General features: G+C 47.1%; 1 long non-coding RNA gene across 1 annotated transcript; it reads right to left on the bottom strand.

Moving 5' to 3' along the window:
* Positions 1-248: 248 nt before the first annotated feature.
* Positions 249-18,113, bottom strand: LOC141568055 (uncharacterized). Its single transcript, XR_012491071.1, has 3 exons — positions 17,983-18,113; positions 12,773-12,821; positions 249-810 (listed from the first exon to the last, which is right to left on the bottom strand). It is a non-coding gene; the product is annotated as an uncharacterized LOC141568055 (long non-coding RNA).
* Between the last annotated feature and the right edge of the window lie 1,926 nt (positions 18,114-20,039).

The raw sequence follows: 20,039 nt of genomic DNA, 5'->3' as shown, positions 1-20,039 counted from the left end.
GGGACCATAAAAGACCCCGGATATCCTCAGCAATCTTGAGAAATAAGAACAAAGTGGGAGGTATAACAATACCTGACATCAAATTATACTACAAGGCTACAGTAATCAAAACAGCATAATACTGGCATAAAAACAGACACATAGATCAATGGAACAGAAAAGAGAGTCCAGAAATAAATCCATGCCTATATGGCAATTTAATCTATGACAATGGAAGCAAGAATGTACGGTGGGGTAAAGACAGTCTATTCAATAAATGGTTCTGGGAAACCTGGACAGACACATGCAAAAAAATGAAGCTGGACCACCTCCTTATACCATATACAAAAATAAATTCAAAATGGCTTAAAGACTTAAATGTAAGATCAGAAACCATAAAATTCCTAGAAGAAAATATAGGAAGAAACTTCACAGACATTACCTGGAGTAAGATTTTTACTGATACATCCCCTCGCGTGAGGGAAGTAAGAGAATCCTTCTTAACACATTGCTTCAAGCACTTCTGCTCAGGGGAACTATCCATGGTGCTGTGCCAGCCCCTGGCCTTAGATTCTCTCCATTCTGCTACTTCATTCACTGGAGTTGCTTGCCAAGCTGTAGCCAATTTTGAAGTTGGAATCTGCTTGACCCGGTCCCTTCTGTGTGATTTCAGCAGGTTCTATCTTGATGCCAACTGGTTCTGAGACATTCTTCTGAGTTGTGCATCCCTATCTCAGCCTGTCCATCACCTCTTATTAAAATTTTGCATTTGCCCCAGCTCTTTTGGTTGCCTGATGTCTCAGGTCCCACATGAGTGACTGCTGCTCTCACCTGCAAAAGACAAGGCTCCTCACTCAAAAAATTCCAGTGTGAATGGGTACCCACACATTCAGGCAGCTCCATCCAGGCAGAACACACAACTAGCCAGCCACTCAAATCAGCACTCTTACTGACTGGCTCACTGACTTGCCCCAATCATACAAAACAGTCAAAAACCTGATGTCACCTGGCCCTGTCCTATGTCACAAGTCCCCTTGTCCCATTCTAAGTCGGACTCCGTAAGGTTGCATGTAGATATCCTAATATGGAGCCAGGTGGCCAACTTGGGGAAAACATTCTCTGGTAATTTCTCCAGCCCCATCTGAATATCACTCTTCATTGCTAGTCTATCTAGGGTCACACTTGCCTCCAAGTGCCACACGGGCTGGCAGAGAATTGTTACAAGTCTGTTTAGCTTAAAAAGGACTCAATCAGTCTTATCCATTCCTACTGGAGCAGTTGCAGCTCTACATAGTTTTACAGTTGTTGTTTTTCCTATTTCTGAAACTTTCCTGTTTTACTTTCAAGAAAGTTTTACATTGTGGGGAAACTGGAAGCTTTGAAAGAATTCCGGACTCAGGCGATGGGGCTTAAAATGATTTTTGGTGGGCCTCCATGAAATCAAGTTAACACAGAAACAAAATATACATAAGCTAGAAAGAAAATAAAAATATTCTAAGAAATAAACTTCACAGCAAATGTGTTTTAAGCAGCCCCTGACTTCAGATTCCATTGTATAAACCCAGCACTAATACATTAAGACAGACACTGTTCTAAAAGATATACATATCCAAATCATCTGAAATTCACACTACCTCTACAAGGCAGGTGCAATCAGTGTGCCCATCTGCAGGTAAGGGGGACAACTGTGGGGTGGGAGGGGGCAGACATCATGTGAGTCAGACAGGAGGGGGAATAAGCAGAAACAGGGTTGGCCCTACAGTGACCCCTTCACCACACCACACTGGACAGAAACATTGGGAAGTTTTGCAATTAAGTAGATTTGCCAAACTGGCCAGGAGGATCACACTTAATTTCTGTCCAAGGTTGGAATGGGGATTATTCTTGACTTTGTTGAGATTAGAGGTGAAGGTGACTATAATGCAGGGTCTCAGCTCCCGCTCCCCGCACAAGAACGCAGGACATGGTGAGGCCAAAAAGGAACAACAACAGAGCCATAGATAGGGGAGTCATACCACTGTATTCTCGATGGCAGCTGGTTGAGACAGAAAAGCAACATCCACCAGTACCCCAAAGTGGTGTCTTCCTGCACCATTCTCGCTGGCGGCTGGGCAAGACACGCGAAGCAGTATCCATACGATCTGCACCATCAGCAATCCATACTTGCTAACTGCACTGGCTAGCTGCAATCTGCCGTCCATTTCTCTTTTACCCAACCAACCCCCTTGTCAGTATAGCCACCAGTGGCTAATGGATACAGCTGATGGCCATCTGATCACAGCTGATGGCCATCTACTACCCGAGTCAGCACCTTTCCACATGAGGTCGAGAGCCTGGAAACTGCTCTCCTGGGACTCTGTCCCCACAGGGACCTGTCCAGTTAAAATCCCTCTGCACATCAAATTAGACCATGAGACCCAGTGCTTTCCTACCCAGAGAGCCTCTGAGCTGTCAGTGGCAACTCGATCCCTACCTCCTAAGTTTCAAACATTTGCAAAAATCCTGCCTCTCAGAGGGCCTGTTTATATCACAGAAGGGAGGTCTGTGGGATATATCACATTGATCCCATGCCCCAGTGAGGCTGAATTCTCTTTTCATCACAAGAATGCCCTGGGTTGTTTTGTTTGTATTTAAATCACACCTGGAGGTCATCAGTGATGCAGTAGGTTTAAAACATGATACCTTTGCACATCACAGGCCATTTCAACTCTGTTGTTATCGCAGCTCAAATACTCCCATTTGAATTCGCTCTGAAATGCCTACCTGCTTGACTTGGAGTGAAAGATGGGCAAGGCTAGGGCTCCATCATAGGAAAATTTTTCAGCAGTGAGCTCTCCCTTCTGATTCTGCCTATGGTTTTCCTCTAGTCTCTGAATCAGGTCCTCCCTTTATTTCCCATACACACCTGTCATCTCTCTTAAACATCTGGGTTTCAAATTCACTCACTTGCCATATCATAGGGATAAAGTTACAGGACCTCACTTTTCTGATCTGAGAATAGGACAGAAGAAATTAATGTGTGCGGATCTCTGACAGTTTGCAGATGGTTGACCCTCCACTAACAGGGTTTCCTTTCCTTTGGAGGTTGAGGAGGATAAGAAACATGTTTTTTATTTCTGGCTTGATTTTTTTCTTGACATGGCCCCAAACAAGGACTCTGCACAGAGTATCTCATCAGGTCTGCTTTCATCTCAAGCCCCTTTCCCTCTACCATCTGGCACCCTTGAAGGTCACTTCTCCTTTGCCAGCTAGTTTATGTTCCAGGGAAACACAAATGATTCTAGTACTGGGACAAAGTAGGCCATTGGGAACCTATTATTGCACTGTGGTTTAAATCATAAAATTTAAATTTAAATCAGACAAAATACTGAATTAGGAGTGTGCTTCTAAGCAGCTGGTGTAAGCTTGAGCAAGCCACCAACCCACTCAGTCTTCATGAGAGGGTTAGCCAATCCGCAAAGCCCTTCTGAAGTCAGGATTCTGAGACATTACCTCCTCTCCCTCCCCTGCCTCCTTGCTTCCTCTGCTCTTCCTCTTTTCCTCCCTCTTCCTTTTTTTCTCATCCCTTCCACCCTCCCTGCCTCTCTCCATTCCTCCTTCTCTCTTTCTCTCTACCTCCTTGCTTTCCCCCATTCCTTCCATGTCTATTTCTTCTTTTTCTATCCCCCTCCCTCACTTGTGCCTGGTGCGATGAAATGATATCAGGCTGCTTGCTGTCCAGACTCCTACTGTCTGGACAGTCTGTGGCTTCCTTTAGGAAGTTTCTTATTGCTGGTAGGTCCTGGCAGGTGTGCCACGCGGACACACCCAAACTGCATGCCTCTTTCTATCTTGTGGCTGCCACCCTCCTCCCAGCCACCATCCTTTATTCTATGCACTGACTTTCCAGCTGGTTTCTTGGCTTTCACTCTGGTCTGCAACAGTCATTCTATCTACTCACAGTGAGACAGGTTAGTTAGTATGTTGCTAGGTAGACATGGGGCTCCCTGGTGGAATAAACAAAAAGCAGCCATATCCTGAAACTCCAAGTCCTGGAATGTCTCCTTCACACCAGGACAGGGACATGAGACTGAACCTTGAGGTTAATAGATAATCTCAAATCCGCTCTGGCCGGACAAAGGAGCAGATCTGATAGATAGGGATCGGTTAGCTTGTTAGACCCTTCAGCATGAGCAAACAGGACAAACCTGGTAGGTGAATTCAATTAGAAGGCTCCAGCCCCCTTTCCCCAAGCAGGCAGGGGAAGGTATAAAAGTAAGAGCTTTTGCCTCAGTCACTGGGCACCCCCATTCAGGACCCCCTCCCACTCAGCAGCTGCAACTTCTTCTCCTGCCTCTAATAAACTATCCTCTTTTTAAAACTTTTTGCCTCTCCCTGGTCCGTGTGTCCATTCTTCAGCTTCACGAGACAGGATCCCGGCCCACACACAGAAACTGCTAGCACATCCAGTATCATTTGGGGACTCACAGAATAATATTCCTACTTCAACAAGAGTTATTTTGACTTACTGAATTGCAGGTTGATTGGATCCCTTCCTTCCCCTTGCCAAAACTGAGGGCTGACCATCTTCCCTGAATAAACCCAAACTCCTTTCTCTGCTTACAACCTGACTCCCGCCTACTTCCAATTTCACAGTTTGAGACTCAGGACCAACGAGGCAAGTATTCTTCAAGTTTAGTTTATCAATATGAAAACAAATAAGCCCTTCGATGATGGCATTAGCTCACACCAACAAGAATAGATTTTTAAAACATTACAATGATGAATGATGAGGCAGAAAAGGGTTAATAAAAGTGAACCTGAAGGGGGACTGCCCCGGCCTGCATCCCCTCCCCAGGAACGGCCCAGGCTCATCCCTTAGAAATAAATCTAAGATGGCTAAACCTTCATAAAAAGAGGAGATAAGACCCAACTGGCTTTAACTGGTTCTTCACACATGTGCAAACTGCCAAAACCTCCCCGTTATTTGAACTCTAGCCTAATTATAATGCAATTTGAATGGAATGAACATTAAGACTCAGCCCCACCGAAGGTTTTTCTGTGTGCATTCTGGGTAAGAGCATGAGCAAAAAGAAACTAGTTATATAACCAACATGTGTCAATCAAATGACCTCAGTCAATATGTCACATCTTCTGCCACAAGGAAATTTACCTACACTTTACTATATAAGTTAGGGGCAGTCCTCTGCCTTGGCAACGTCTAGGCTGGCTCCCTTCTTCTTGAATAAATGTACTTCCTTGCTCTCCTCATTTCAGGCTGAGTCTGTGAATTCTTTTCACCTTTTGTGAATGACCAGGGGTTAATTCCAATGACAAAACAATGAATACTAAGGAATATTCAAAATCTGCTGAAATGGGAAACACGTTATAAAAGATGTAAATAAGAAAGTACTGTGGGGACAGAGCCCCAGAAAGTAGTTTACAGGCTCTCGGCCTCACGTGGAGGAGTGCTGGCTCGGGTAGTAGATGGCCGTCAGCTGTGGCTGATTGGCCGTCAGCTGTAGCCAGTTAGCCAATTAGCCGCCAATATAACTGCTGCGGCTACGAAGGAGAGCCGAGGAGAGTGGAGGAGAGTGAAAGAGAGTCGTCGGTGGGTTGCAGACAAAACGGACAGCAGGTCGCACGTCCAGTGAACCCAGCCTCCAGTGAGACTGTAGTGGTATGACTCCCCTACCTATGGTTCTGTGGGTGTTCCTTTTTGGCCTCACCATATCCTGCGTTATGTGGGGAGCGGGACCAGAGACCCTGCAGGCCGCCCTGCACGACAAATGGCGCAGCGAGGAGGGTATGGCGCCGGCCAAGGCTCTCCGAGGGATGGTAGAGCAGTTTGTGCGTGTGAAAACGCAGTCTCAGGAAGCCCATGAGGAGCCGCGCCAGAGAGGGGGAGCACAGTCTGCCTGGGAGAGACGTGACCCCTCGGTGAATTGGTGGTCCTCTCGAGCCTCCGGATGGCATGCCGCCCTGTTGGCCATAGCAGGCATTACCGGCTTTTTGGTGGGCTGCTGCTGTAGGCTCCAAGGGCTGTGGACATCTTACATCGAGGCCTCCACCCACTCAGACACCTGGCACGGTGAGCAGGATTCCGACCAGGTAGGAATGGCGTCTGACTCTGGGCAGGAGGATGTATGGCCCCCACACAGTGTGTGGTGTCCGGTGGCCACTGTTCTCAAGGGTTGGACCCCCAAGGAGGGGTGGGAGGACATGGACGGCTCTCCTGCCAGCGTGGAGAGGGCCCTGCAGGCTCTGGCTGAGCAGTTGCCAGAGGAGGAGAAGGCTACAGCCGGCCATGTGGGCTGGATGTTCCTCAAGGCCTTGAGTCTCAACACGGAAAATGGGCTTAATGAAGTGGCCCGGGTGCCTGACCAGGTGTCCTGGTTGGAAGCGCTGGAAGCCCGGGTCCGCCTGTTAGAACAGGGGCCCCAAGGTGGAGACTCTGAGGCAGAGGAAGCAAGTGGAGAAAATGTACCTCCCAACCCCCAAGCCTGGCCCATCATGAAGCACAAGGTAAAGCATGAGCAACCTTTGGGCCCCGGAGGGCGTTTCTGCCAGGAACCCAGCTGTGACTGAGTTCACTACCTACTCCCCTTACATTCCCACTGAGTTGCAGGAGCTGGGGAGGCAGTACAGACAGCGCCCTGGAGAGCCAGTCTCAGCTTGGCTGTTACGTTTATGGGATGAGGGAGCAGACAGCATTCTCTGCTCCCCAGGCGAGATGGAAAAGCTAGCCTTCGTGACAGTGCATCCGTCCCTGCGACAAAGGTTACAAAACTGCCATAGGTTGGCCAACAACCAGGCAACCATTCTCTAATGGCGTGGCTCACGGCTGCGGTACGCACCGTATGGGAACAGGCTGGCGAGCTGCTGGACACTGTGAGTCAATGGCAGTCATATACAGAACTTACGCAAGTAATCCGTGAAATGGGTATGAGACATGCTATTTTTAACCTCAACATGCAGGGCCCAGATGACGAGCTTTTTACTGCCAGCATGAGAGATCTGGTTTTGGACACTGCACCTGCAAGTGCTTTTGGATCCTTGGTTGCTATTCTTACACCGTATGTAGGGCGACAGATCCATGAAGTTACAACTGCCATGGCCACCATAGGGGATGTTGAAAGCCGGAGGTGAAGGAAGTTAAGACAGGAGGTCCGCACAGTTGAGACCTGGAAGCCCAAACCAAAGGTAAAGGGGCGAGGTCGCGGGCCTCAGAGAGTAACACGCGCACAGATGTGGCGTGATCTCGTGGCAGCAGGGGTTGATCAGGAAAAAATAGACCAGCAACCCAATGCACTCCTGCTTGAACTTTGGAAACAGTTGCGTCCGGAACAACAATTCCGGAGAAACATAAAGGAGGAGTCTGGCAAAGCGCGACCCGTGTCCCTCCAGGACTTCATGCAGCCGCTTGAGGCCGACTCCTTGCAGCTTGATTAGGGGTGGGGCCAAGGTACCCGGTCAGAGGGGACGAGCAGGGACCGGAGGCCCCACGTGGAACTGTCCATACATTGGTCCCCTTCGAATGTACAGAGGGTTTTGGCTCTAGTTGACACTGGTGCTGACTGCAGTCTCGTTTACGGGAACCCAGAACTGTTCCCTGGACCAGCAATCTGCATTGATGGCTACGGGGGAAAAACTTTGACTGTGAAAGCTGTTTCCTTACCACTGGGTATAGGAAGGCTCCCTCCTCGTACCTACAAGGTTTATGTCTCCCCCGTTCCGGAGTATATTCTAGGGGTGGATGTGTTACATGGCCTCAGCTTACAGACGTCGGTAGGAGAGTTCCGTCTCCGGATCCGGGTGGTGAAAGCGGTGACATGCGGGCATGCTCACCACCCTCCTCAAGCGTTGCCACAGCCCTGGCGCGTGGTTACAGTGCGACAGTACCGCCTGCCAGGAGGACAGGAGGAGATCGGTCGTACAATATTGGAATTGGAGAAGGCACATATTGTGAGGCCAACGCACAGTCTCTTTAACTCCCCAGTATGGCCTGTCAAGAAGCCAGATGGGACCTGGCGAATGACTGTGGACTATAGGGAGTTAAATAGGGTGACGCCACCCTTGCACGCTGCAGTGCCTTCAATTCATGATTTAATGGATCGTCTGACTGTCCGCCTAGGGACATATCACTATGTAATGGACTTGGCCCAGGCAGGTCAAAAGCCCCCACTGTCGGTGGTTGGGTCTGATAGCCCCATGGGGGGCCGGTTTGACTCATGATTTGCAAGTGACGCCAGGGGTGGTGGCTGAGTGGCCACCACAAGTGACTGTAGTATACAGAGGTCCCGATACCGGGATGATTTTGCGAGGGAACTATGTGCTCTCACTATGGCCTATTATGGGGTCCCCTGTTCTGTTACATGTTGAAACTATGCAAGGAACCCCAAGCACTGCCATAAAGGTTTGGTACCACAAACCGGGAAAGGTGCCAGTGGCAGCAACCCTCCTTTCCCAGGACAAGAAGCTGGCATGTATCCTCCCAGATGGAAGGGATTTGCCATTGTTGGTTCCTAAGACTACCGTTTCTTTTCATCCGTAGGTGTCAGTAGGCTAATATGGCACAGGGACCCTCGCGGAAGACGCTTGTCACCTAGATTGTGAGGCGAGAACCTGTAGGGGTGGAGTGTGGGGACAGAGCCCCAGAAAGTAGTTTACAGGCTCTCGGCCTCACGTGGAGGAGTGCTGGCTTGGGTAGTAGATGGCCGTCAGCTGTGGCTGATTGGCCGTCAGCTGTAGCCAGTTAGCCAATTAGCCGCTAATATAACTGCTGCGGCTACAAAGGAGAGCCGAGGAGAGTGGAGGAGAGTGAAAGAGAGTCGTCGGTGGGTTGCAGACAAAACGGACAGCAGGTCGCACGTCCAGTGAACCCAGCCTCCAGTGAGACCGTAGTGGTATGACTCCCCTACCTATGGCTCCGTGGGTGTTCCTTTTTGGCCTCACCATATCCTGCGTTATGTGGGGAGCGGGACCAGAGACCCTGCAGGCCGCCCTGCACGACAAATGGCGCAGCGAGGAGGGTATGGCGCCGGCCAAGGCTCTCCGAGGGATGGTAGAGCAGTTTGTGCGTGTGAAAACGCAGTCTCAGGAAGCCCATGAGGAGCCGCGCCAGAGAGGGGGAGCACAGTCTGCCTGGGAGAGACGTGACCCCTCGGTGAATTGGTGGTCCTCTCGAGCCTCCGGATGGCATGCCGCCCTGTTGGCCATAGCAGGCATTACCGGCTTTTTGGTGGGCTGCTGCTGTAGGCTCCAAGGGCTGTGGACATCTTACATCGAGGCCTCCACCCACTCAGACACCTGGCACGGTGAGCAGGATTCCGACCAGGTAGGAATGGCGTCTGACTCTGGGCAGGAGGATGTATGGCCCCCACACAGTGTGTGGTGTCCGGTGGCCACTGTTCTCAAGGGTTGGACCCCCAAGGAGGGGTGGGAGGACATGGACGGCTCTCCTGCCAGCGTGGAGAGGGCCCTGCAGGCTCTGGCTGAGCAGTTGCCAGAGGAGGAGAAGGCTACAGCCGGCCATGTGGGCTGGATGTTCCTCAAGGCCTTGAGTCTCAACACGGAAAATGGGCTTAATGAAGTGGCCCGGGTGCCTGACCAGGTGTCCTGGTTGGAAGCGCTGGAAGCCCGGGTCCGCCTGTTAGAACAGGGGCCCCAAGGTGGAGACTCTGAGGCAGAGGAAGCAAGTGGAGAAAATGTACCTCCCAACCCCCAAGCCTGGCCCATCATGAAGCACAAGGTAAAGCATGAGCAACCTTTGGGCCCCGGGGACGTTGCTGCCGGCAACCCAGCTGTGACTGAGTTCACTACCTACACCCCATACACTCCCACTGAGTTGCAGGAGCTGGGGAGGCGGTACAGACAGTGCCCTGGAGAGCCAGTCTCAGCTTGGCTGTTACGTTTATGGGATGAGGGAGCAGACAACATTCTCTGCTCCCCAGGCGAGATGGAAAAGCTAGCCTTCGTGACAGTGCATCCGTCCCTGCGACAAAGGTTACAAAACTGCCATAGGTTGGCCAACAACCAAGGCAACCATTCTCTAATGGCGTGGCTCACGGCTGCGGTACGCACCGTATGGGAACAGGCTGGCGAGCTGCTGGACACTGTGAGTCAATGGCAGTCATATACAGAACTTACGCAAGTAATCCGTGAAATGGGTATGAGACATGCTATTTTTAACCTCAACATGCAGGGCCCAGATGACGAGCTTTTTACTGCCAGCATGAGAGATCTGGTTTTGGACACTGCACCTGCAAGTGCTTTTGGATCCTTGGTTGCTATTCTTACACCGTATGTAGGGCGACAGATCCATGAAGTTACAACTGCCATGGCCACCATAGGGGATGTTGAAAGCCGGAGGTGAAGGAAGTTAAGACAGGAGGTCCGCACAGTTGAGACCTGGAAGCCCAAACCAAAGGTAAAGGGGCGAGGTCGCGGGCCTCAGAGAGTAACACGCGCACAGATGTGGCGTGATCTCGTGGCAGCAGGGGTTGATCAGGAAAAAATAGACCAGCAATCCAATGCACTCCTGCTTGAACTTTGGAAACAGTTGCGTCCGGAACAACAATTCCGGAGAAACATAAAGGAGGAGTCTGGCAAAGCGCGACCCGTGTCCCTCCAGGACTTCATGCAGCCGCTTGAGGCCGACTCCTTGCAGCTTGATTAGGGGTGGGGCCAAGGTACCCGGTCAGAGGGGACGAGCAGGGACCGGAGGCCCCACGTGGAACTGTCCATACATTGGTCCCCTTCGAATGTACAGAGGGTTTTGGCTCTAGTTGACACTGGTGCTGACTGCAGTCTCGTTTACGGGAACCCAGAACTGTTCCCTGGACCAGCAATCTGCATTGATGGCTACGGGGGAAAAACTTTGACTGTGAAAGCTGTTTCCTTACCACTGGGTATAGGAAGGCTCCCTCCTCGTACCTACAAGGTTTATGTCTCCCCCGTTCCGGAGTATATTCTAGGGGTGGATGTGTTACATGGCCTCAGCTTACAGACGTCGGTAGGAGAGTTCCGTCTCGGATCCGGGTGGTGAAAGCGGTGACATGCGGGCATGCTCACCACCCTCCTCAAGCGTTGCCACAGCCCTGGCGCGTGGTTACAGTGCGACAGTACCGCCTGCCAGGAGGACAGGAGGAGATTGGTCGTACAATATTGGAATTGGAGAAGGCACATATTGTGAGGCCAACGCACAGTCTCTTTAACTCCCCAGTATGGCCTGTCAAGAAGCCAGATGGGACCTGGCGAATGACTGTGGACTATAGGGAGTTAAATAGGGTGACGCCACCCTTGCACGCTGCAGTGCCTTCAATTCATGATTTAATGGATCGTCTGACTGTCCGCCTAGGGACATATCACTATGTAATGGACTTGGCCCAGGCAGGTCAAAAGCCCCCACTGTCGGTGGTTGGGTCTGATAGCCCCATGGGGGGCCGGTTTGACTCATGATTTGCAAGTGACGCCAGGGGTGGTGGCTGAGTGGCCACCACAAGTGACTGTAGTATACAGAGGTCCCGATACCGGGATGATTTTGCGAGGGAACTATGTGCTCTCACTATGGCCTATTATGGGGTCCCCTGTTCTGTTACATGTTGAAACTATGCAAGGAACCCCAAGCACTGCCATAAAGGTTTGGTACCACAAACCGGGAAAGGTGCCAGTGGCAGCAACCCTCCTTTCCCAGGACAAGAAGCTGGCATGTATCCTCCCAGATGGAAGGGATTTGCCATTGTTGGTTCCTAAGACTACCGTTTCTTTTCATCCGTAGGTGTCAGTAGGCTAATATGGCACAGGGACCTCAGGAAGACGCTTGTCACCTAGATTGTGAGGCGAGAACCTGTAGGGGTGGAGTGTGGGGACAGAGCCCCAGAAAGTAGTTTACAGGCTCTCGGCCTCACGTGGAGGAGTGCTGGCTTGGGTAGTAGATGGCCGTCAGCTGTGGCTGATTGGCCGTCAGCTGTAGCCAGTTAGCCAATTAGCCGCTAATATAACTGCTGCGGCTACAAAGGAGAGCCGAGGAGAGTGGAGGAGAGTGAAAGAGAGTCGTCGGTGGGTTGCAGACAAAACGGACAGCAGGTCGCACGTCCAGTGAACCCAGCCTCCAGTGAGACCGTAGTGGTATGACTCCCCTACCTATGGCTCCGTGGGTGTTCCTTTTTGGCCTCACCATATCCTGCGTTATGTGGGGAGCGGGACCAGAGACCCTGCAGGCCTCCCCGCACGACAGTACTTTCCTAGTATATAAATAAAATAAAGAATTTTAGATCATACTCATTTAATGGCACAAGTGAAATTGTCAGTGTTGGTAAAATTGGCTTTGAGGAAACACAAATGAAGACTGCCGAGAATAATCCTTGTTAGTCAGAAGTTTTTGTTTTTTTAATCCTATTAATGAGTTACAGGCAACACTCATTGTTTGAAGTGTCCCTAAATGCTCCTCCCCATTTTCAGTGGCAGTTATTTTGAGCATCTAGTGCCAAGAGCTGCAGATCTCCAAGCCCAGGTTCCATCAGTCTGTGGTTTCCCAGAGGCTGGGCATTCAGAGACCACAGCTGGAAATCATTATGTTTTCAAAAAAGAGCTGACCCTGAAATCATAGGCCACCTATTGTTCCAAGGCTGTTCTAACACTGACTTAATTGCATGTAAAATAGTAGCATTCTTTGCACGTGTTCTCAGGCTCAAATCCCTGTTCAGATGAGACGAATTTCTAAGCAGGCAGAAATATGCCCTCGGAAACAGCAGAAGCCAGTCCTATTATGTGGGACGATAATCCAGAACCAAGTCCCAATACTGTCACTTACCAGCTCTGGGACCTGACCTTCTGTCACGTAGGGACTCTGGTCCTGTTCCCTGCACAAGAGCACATGATATGGTGAAGCCAAAAAAGAAGAACAATGGAGCCATGGATAGGGGAGTCATACCACTATATTCTCGATGGCGGCTGGTCGAAACACAAAAGCAAACATCCGCCAGTACCCCAACAATGGGTCTGCCTACACCCCAGTCTGGCTGGCAGCCGGTGAGACACAGGAAGCAGGATCCACACGATCCACAATGCAATCCGCTTGCTAACTGGCCGCAATCCGCTGACCGCTTCTCTGCCAGCCAACCAACCCCTAACACAGCCACAGCAGTTATATTAGTGGCTAATGGCTAACTGGTTACAGCTGATGGCCAACTAGTCACAGCTGATGGCCATCTACTACTGAGCCCTCACCTTTCCACGTGAGGCCAAGAGCCTGAAAACTGCTCTCCTGACTCTGTCCCCCATACCCTCATTCCTGCTCTCTGGCGACTGAGTGAACTTATCAACAGTCAGGAGCAGGGTTCCTTTTGTCTCATTGTGTGCAGGATAAGCATAAATAAGAGAATGGCTGATATGGAAAGGATGGTGCGGAGATAAGCAGCAGCTAGACATGAGGTTGATGCAGCACACATGGGATACAGTGAATGCTTTGCAGAAAGAAAAACAACAAGAGATGAAAAGTACTCCATAGCCACCCCTGTGTTCCCTTAATAGTTCCATTCTAGGGATGCTTTCCTTGCCCTTGGTCATTTTCATACCGCCCACCTGGATGCAGATTAGGGGCAGATTGTGTATGCTAAAAGCAATCCTTGTTGTAATGAGTTGTTATGTGGCCTAATTCTTTTTTATTATATTATCAGGGAAGAAAATGGATTTTTCTTTGTAAACATTTGGTGAGCATCTTGACAGTCTATAAATTGCTTTCAACACACTTCCTGTCTCTAAGCACTCTGTACCTTTGTTCTGATTGCATGCCCACCAACATCCTTTTAAACTATTTGTGTACATCTCAGATACTCTGATTTTGAGATAGAGATGTTCACTGGGGAGTGACCACCATGCTAACTGAACCTTTAGAGCAAATATGGAAGTAGTGGTTGAGAGGTTGGGCAGGGGCAGCCTGGCTTTGGACTCCGGGCACATTTACCAACTCCAGAACCTGGGCAATTATTTAACCTTCCAAAACCTTGGTTTCTCCAACTATAAAGTGGGGTACATATCCTCTTCCTCAGCCTAGGGTTATTTTGACAATTAAGCCAAGAAAGCACTTGATTTTGGTGTCTGGTACATAACAACGGCTCAATTAATTGGAGTGCATTTTCATGTAAACATGAGAATTTTATAAATGTGATTAATATAAGTCATTACCTTTGACTATGATTAATCTGGGCATTTTAATTTAGAGCTAATAAAAAAGCCACAAAGAATCAATCAACCATTATAGCAGAGAAAGGAAAACAAACAGATGAAACCCCAAACAAGAAAGCTTTGGATGGATTTTTCATATACCAGTAAAGATATTTAGCAGCCACTCTCATCGTCCACCAGATGCTCTAGCACCCATTGTGTCCCTGCACCCAACCCAGTAGCTTCTTAGTGTAAGCATCTTTGACTTTCTCCCTGATGGCTTTTTCTGGCCCCCAAAGTAGGCTCAGTGTTTGAGCTGGACAGGAGGAAAGTTCAGTGGAATTAATACCCCAGGAGCCGACTTCAGCTGATGGAATCTCTGGATGAATGTTACTGTTTCCTCCTCCCCAGGTGTGAAAACTCTGAGGCATGTTCTACACCTTCTCCCACAGGTCTCTGACAAGACTGAACCCCATGTGCCCAACATGGTCACCTGATCACTAACACAACATCTACTGGCCTCCTTCCCTGCCCTATCTCAAATTCCCACTCCCTCACTGGAGTGGGGTCCACAGGCACCAAATCCCAAATTAACAACTTGTACCCAAATCCTTGTCTTGGTTTTCCTTTAGGGAAAGTCAAACTAATACAGATAATTTGTTCAGTAAAAATAATTAGGTGACCAGTATACATTAGGACAAAGAAACATTTTTTTTTTCACTCAAATAGAAAAGAATGACTGTAGGTAATTGTTTTATATAGGAGTAAGATCACTATTTGTCTGCAGCAGAGCAACTCTGTTGAAATCCATGCTTTATAATGTCCTAGTTCTGCAATATTAGAATAATCAAATAAGATACTGAGCAGAGTACTTGACATAAAGTAATTATTAATTTTTAGAATCACTTTTATTAAGGTATAATTTGCATACAATAAATGCATACGTTTTAAGTATACAGTTTGATAAGTTTTCACAAATGTATACACCCATGTAAACACCACCCCAACTAAGCTAACATGTCCATAACCTCAGAAAGTCCTTCTGCCATTTTCAGTCAGTCTCCACCTTATCCCCGTCCAGGGAAGCACTGATCGGTTCTCTATCATATAGTTCAATGAAATTTAATTCAAGACATGATTAGAGGTTGAATTCAGTCAAATAGGTAATAACAGTATTTTGGAGAAAAATGCTTTATTGTGCTGTATAATTTTTCATCAGAATAATTTGTATTTGTCACTTCCATGAATGATGAAGAGGAAGGGAAAGCCAGTTTCAGAACTGATAGGTTTTCTTCTGACTCTCAGATACAATGAGATAAGAGGTAGGATGGGAGGGCAAATAAAAGGCAGAATGGATTTAAGTTTGGAGGGACCTCTGCTGTGAGATTTCCAGGAACACAAATCTGAGATGCGTTCATTAGATTAGAAAAAACATCTTCTATCGTAACTTATTTTCATTCCATTTCTTTGAATTTTAAGTCATATTGAATTAAGGCCAAATCTTCAACATTTTATCTGGGCAAGCCCCAGAAAGCAGGGCCCATAAAGGATAGCCATGAATTGTTCTCTGGGCCAATCAATTGTTCAACAAATATTTATAGGGTTTCCTCTATACAATAACAGCTGCCCTATACCCTGTAACAGAGAGCAAGTCACTTCTTCATGGAGAGTGCAACCCCAGATAGATAGAGAATCGCATATCACTCCATAACTGAACAGGGGGAAAATCAGTGTCAGGCAGAGACTGAAACACAGGGACATTATGGAAGATCCACTTTAGATGGTGTCTCTGAGAAAGTCATCTTTAAGATGATTCTGAATGACACAGAATGAGCTACAATGGCACAGATTGAGGGAGAGCATGACAAACAGAGGGAACCATTCATGCAAAGGGCTTGAGGCTGAAACCAGCATGGCACATTCCACCCTGAGAACAGGTAATCATTTTCAGAGCATAGAATCACAGGTGAGGACAGTGGTTTGAAAAGAGGTGGGGGCTGAGAGAAGTGCATATCCTGAGGAGTGGTGCTAGGGTTTATTTTATATTCTATGAGAAGCCATTACTTCATTTGGGGTTGATTTCTATTTTCAAAAGTTTACAGGGGAGGTGATATTGTAGAGGGTCAAGAACTGGAAGTTGGAATCCACTAAGTCACCCAAGTAAGAGATGATGGTATCTTGGGTCAGTGGTACAGATGGAGTGGCCAGCTTCACATCTATTTGGAGGTAAAGTAAACAGGATTTGCTGACATCAAGGATAACATCCACATCTTGGTATATAAAGTATATGAAGCCTAGTAAGATATAATGTCAGAGAGATAGTTTGACGATTCAGCAACTTTTACATGATATTTAAACAAACAGACTGAATGAGGCTAGCCAAGAAGAGAAGGAAAAAGAAGGGGACATTCTGCATTTAGAAGACAAAGAGAGGTAGAAGACAGCAAAGGAGATGGGAAGGAGTGGCAAATGGCGATCATGAATCATGGAAGCCAAAAAATAAATTATTTCAAGAAATATTTGGCAAAGTAAAATCCAAGAAGAATGCATTTGCTAGTGATCTCTGTCATCTTGATGGGAGGTGTAAATCAGGTTGGTGTAGCAATAAGCGGACTTAACAGGTGAATTTACTTTGGTGAATCTTGGTGATATCTTGTGTTCAACCTAACAGATCCTGAGGTTCTGCACCCGCCCAATACTGTTATGGTTTTCTGCTTTGCACCACAGAACAAATAGTTCTGCTTCAATATTTGCTTATTTCCCCATTTTATTTCACCCTTATATCTCTGGAGAAATGAGGAAGTTTGGCATAATTATCACACAGCTTCATGATCTCATGGTGTAGCACTCATTTGGGTTTTGTTAAAGAAGTCTGGAGTCCAGTGTATACACTTGTTGGAAGAAAAATTCCTGGGCCAGTCAATAGTCATTCCTGTTTCATTTTACATGTTTGCTCTTAAGAAAACATTCTCTTATGCAGCCCAGAAACAAAGAAATATAGGAAGTCACAGGAGAATATGTTTTGGAAATAATTCTGGTTCAGACATATGGTATCATTTGAAAACTCTGGCATTGTTTCCCTCCTACGTTTGCATTTCACTTCTCTAGAGCTAATCTCTTTCAATATATCCTCAAAATCCACTTAGGCTAAAAAAGTAAATGCCACTTCATTACAGAGTTTGGGGGGATTTTTTTTGACATGTCTTGGGCAGCCACTAACTAGATTGTCAAGTTTGCCAGAGGCTCTCCAGGTTAGAACGGATGTTGTTTCTCCATACATCAATCATTATTACCTTTTGAGGAGAAGCACATTTTTCAGTATGCATAGAGTAAATGTTTGCTCTACTGATGGTCCTTTAACTGGTGACACAGCCACGTGATGTCATCATGGAAGAATGGTAACCTCCAGCAAAACACTCAGCTTCTCAATCTATGTGTGAGCAACTTGGAAAAAATTTTGCCAGTGTGATTCAACTACAAAAAATTAACAACAAAAACATTCCCTGCAGCAGCCTCTGCCCTTGTATATGACTTTGCCTTTGCTTAAGAATGTGGGAGCTGCTTGGTTCCTCTGGGAAGTCAGAGGCAATCCCATTACCTTAAGCCGGATGAAGAGGCAAGAGAGACAAATACATGTTCTCTCCCACGCTCTCTTGCTCTCCCGCTAAAAGGTAGCGTGCCAAAGGGCTATGTTTAGCTATTGCTTTCACTTTGTTTTTATAACAGATCACTACTTCCTGTCCCCTGTCATGAGTGGAAGGCAGAGTTAAAGGACAAGAAACTGTTGCCTGGCCCTAACCAGTTTCACAAAAATCATTACAACCACCATACTATTAATGGGCCCTTCTCAGTTTTTACCTTCACTAGCCTTTCTGCTTCATTTGGGGTTCTCCTCCGTGCTGCCTCCCTCACTCCAGGTTGCTGGCTTCTTCAGTGCCAGTCTCTCTAGGATCCTACCCACAGCTTCTTTTTCTTCTCAAACACAAACGCTCGCAATGATGTCCACTGTAATAGGCTTCCTCAAACAGGCAGGTCTAGGTCTCTCTCTGTGTTTACGTTGCATAAGCTTTCACCTGACTGTATTCACCTGGGTCCAAACATTCAGTTACTCATTTACTTGCTCAGTCACCTAATTAATAGCTGTGGATACCTGCTTGCTACGGCAGAGTGGGGAATTTGTGGCAAATAAGACAGCACAATACCTTTTCTCACCCATCAAGTTGGTGTTACCACCACGAGTATATCAAACTCAAAGTGATCATGGCAGAACTCAACATCTTGGGCCTTAAAACTCCACCTTCCTATGGATGGTCCCCAATATTCAAGACATGAATCAGACCAATCCATCCCCAAACTCTGGCAATTCTCTAGCTCTCAAATTAGCCACTTTTCTCCATCCTCATTTCTGCCACCAACACCCCTAGGTTTAGTTACTCCCAACTCTTGTCTGAATTATGGTGACCACATCTTACTTCATTCTTCTCTGTGACCTTCTGTATTCTCAGGATAAAACTCAGTCTCTAATCTGGCAGGCAGGCTCCCAGGATCCGTCCTTGTCTACTTCCCAGCCTCCTATTCTTATATCCTCCAATCAGACCCAAAAGTAGTGACACTCATAGTTCTTGGCAGTTGCAGGCATGGACCTGGTTCTCCTGACAAATTTGCACATGGTGCTTGTTCCCTCCTCCTGGTAAGTCCTGTCCCCACTCCACCCCTTCCTGATCCTTATTCCCTTGCTAATTCCTGCCTATCCTTTAGGTCTCAAGCTCCATATCACTCTCTCTAGGAAGTCAACTCCCAAAAGCTGAGTTTGGGGCTTCCTCCCATTGGCCTCACCCCCAAACTTACCTTAACATGGAACTCTGTGATGTCATTGCCTGACCGTGAGATACGCTGTCTTAGTTTCCATTCTAGCATGGTACCCAGAACATAGGATATGCTCAGTAAATATTTGCTGAGTTAATGAATGAGATAATAATGTTTTAAGCCACAATATCTAGCTGGATATGAAGAGGCAAAAAAAAGGATGTGCACTTGAGAGTGAGAGGGGACTTTGAAGGAATAAAAATGCCCCCAGTGACTTCTCTAAGAAGTGGTGCAGAATAAGCCTTCCTGGTTCTTCTTTCTAATCCATCTGATAAAAATCAAATTGTCCTTAAAGTCATTTGGAAAATTCCTGAATATTAAGTGAAATCATCTTAATAAGAGGGTTCAGAGGATGCTGCAGAAATTTGCCCTACCTATTAATCCACATTCACTAAGTGGGTATATAAAAAGTATTTGATACTAATCAATTGAGATCTTAAATACATTTGCTGTTAGAAATACTCAGCTTTTCTAAAAAATTGGTGTCAGAGTAGATTAAACTACAAATGTCTAGACTTAAACTGGAATAATACCTGGAACAATCTTAATTTACAAATGATGAGAAGTTAGGAAAAATTAGTGTGTTATAAATACATATTTGTAAAGAGGTTATAAAATGCCTTTAAAATATGTGTAACTATTTTTTGGCTGATTTTGAGTCTTGAACCTTTGTACTATAAGCTCTGTACCAAAACAAGTTCCTGCAATAGAAAAACATCAGTTACACGATCAGAAAAGCTGCTCATTTTTTTCTACTTGATCCATCAGCGAGAATGAAAGTACCAGGGATTAAGGGAGTCCTCTTAGAAAATGTTTTTTCCTCCTCAAATGGCAACTGTGGAGAGGTATCTTGCGATACTCCAAGAAGTGAATCTGCCAACATATGGCCAGCAGGAAAGTGAGGTCCCCCTGGGTAATTCATGACTTAATGCTCGGAGAAATTCATGGTGCCTGATGCCTGGAGAAATTCATGGCTTTCTCCACATCAGGAAGATGAAGTCATTGCAGAGCTGTCCTAAGTACACGTATTCTTTTGATGGACTCTCCAC

The sequence above is a fragment of the Rhinolophus sinicus genome, linkage group LG13 (genome assembly GCF_036562045.2).
Source record: "Rhinolophus sinicus isolate RSC01 linkage group LG13, ASM3656204v1, whole genome shotgun sequence".
Lineage (NCBI taxonomy): Eukaryota > Metazoa > Chordata > Mammalia > Chiroptera > Rhinolophidae > Rhinolophus > Rhinolophus sinicus.
The sequence above is the reverse complement of the archived record's forward strand: the minus strand, read 5'-3'. Positions and strand labels throughout refer to the sequence as shown.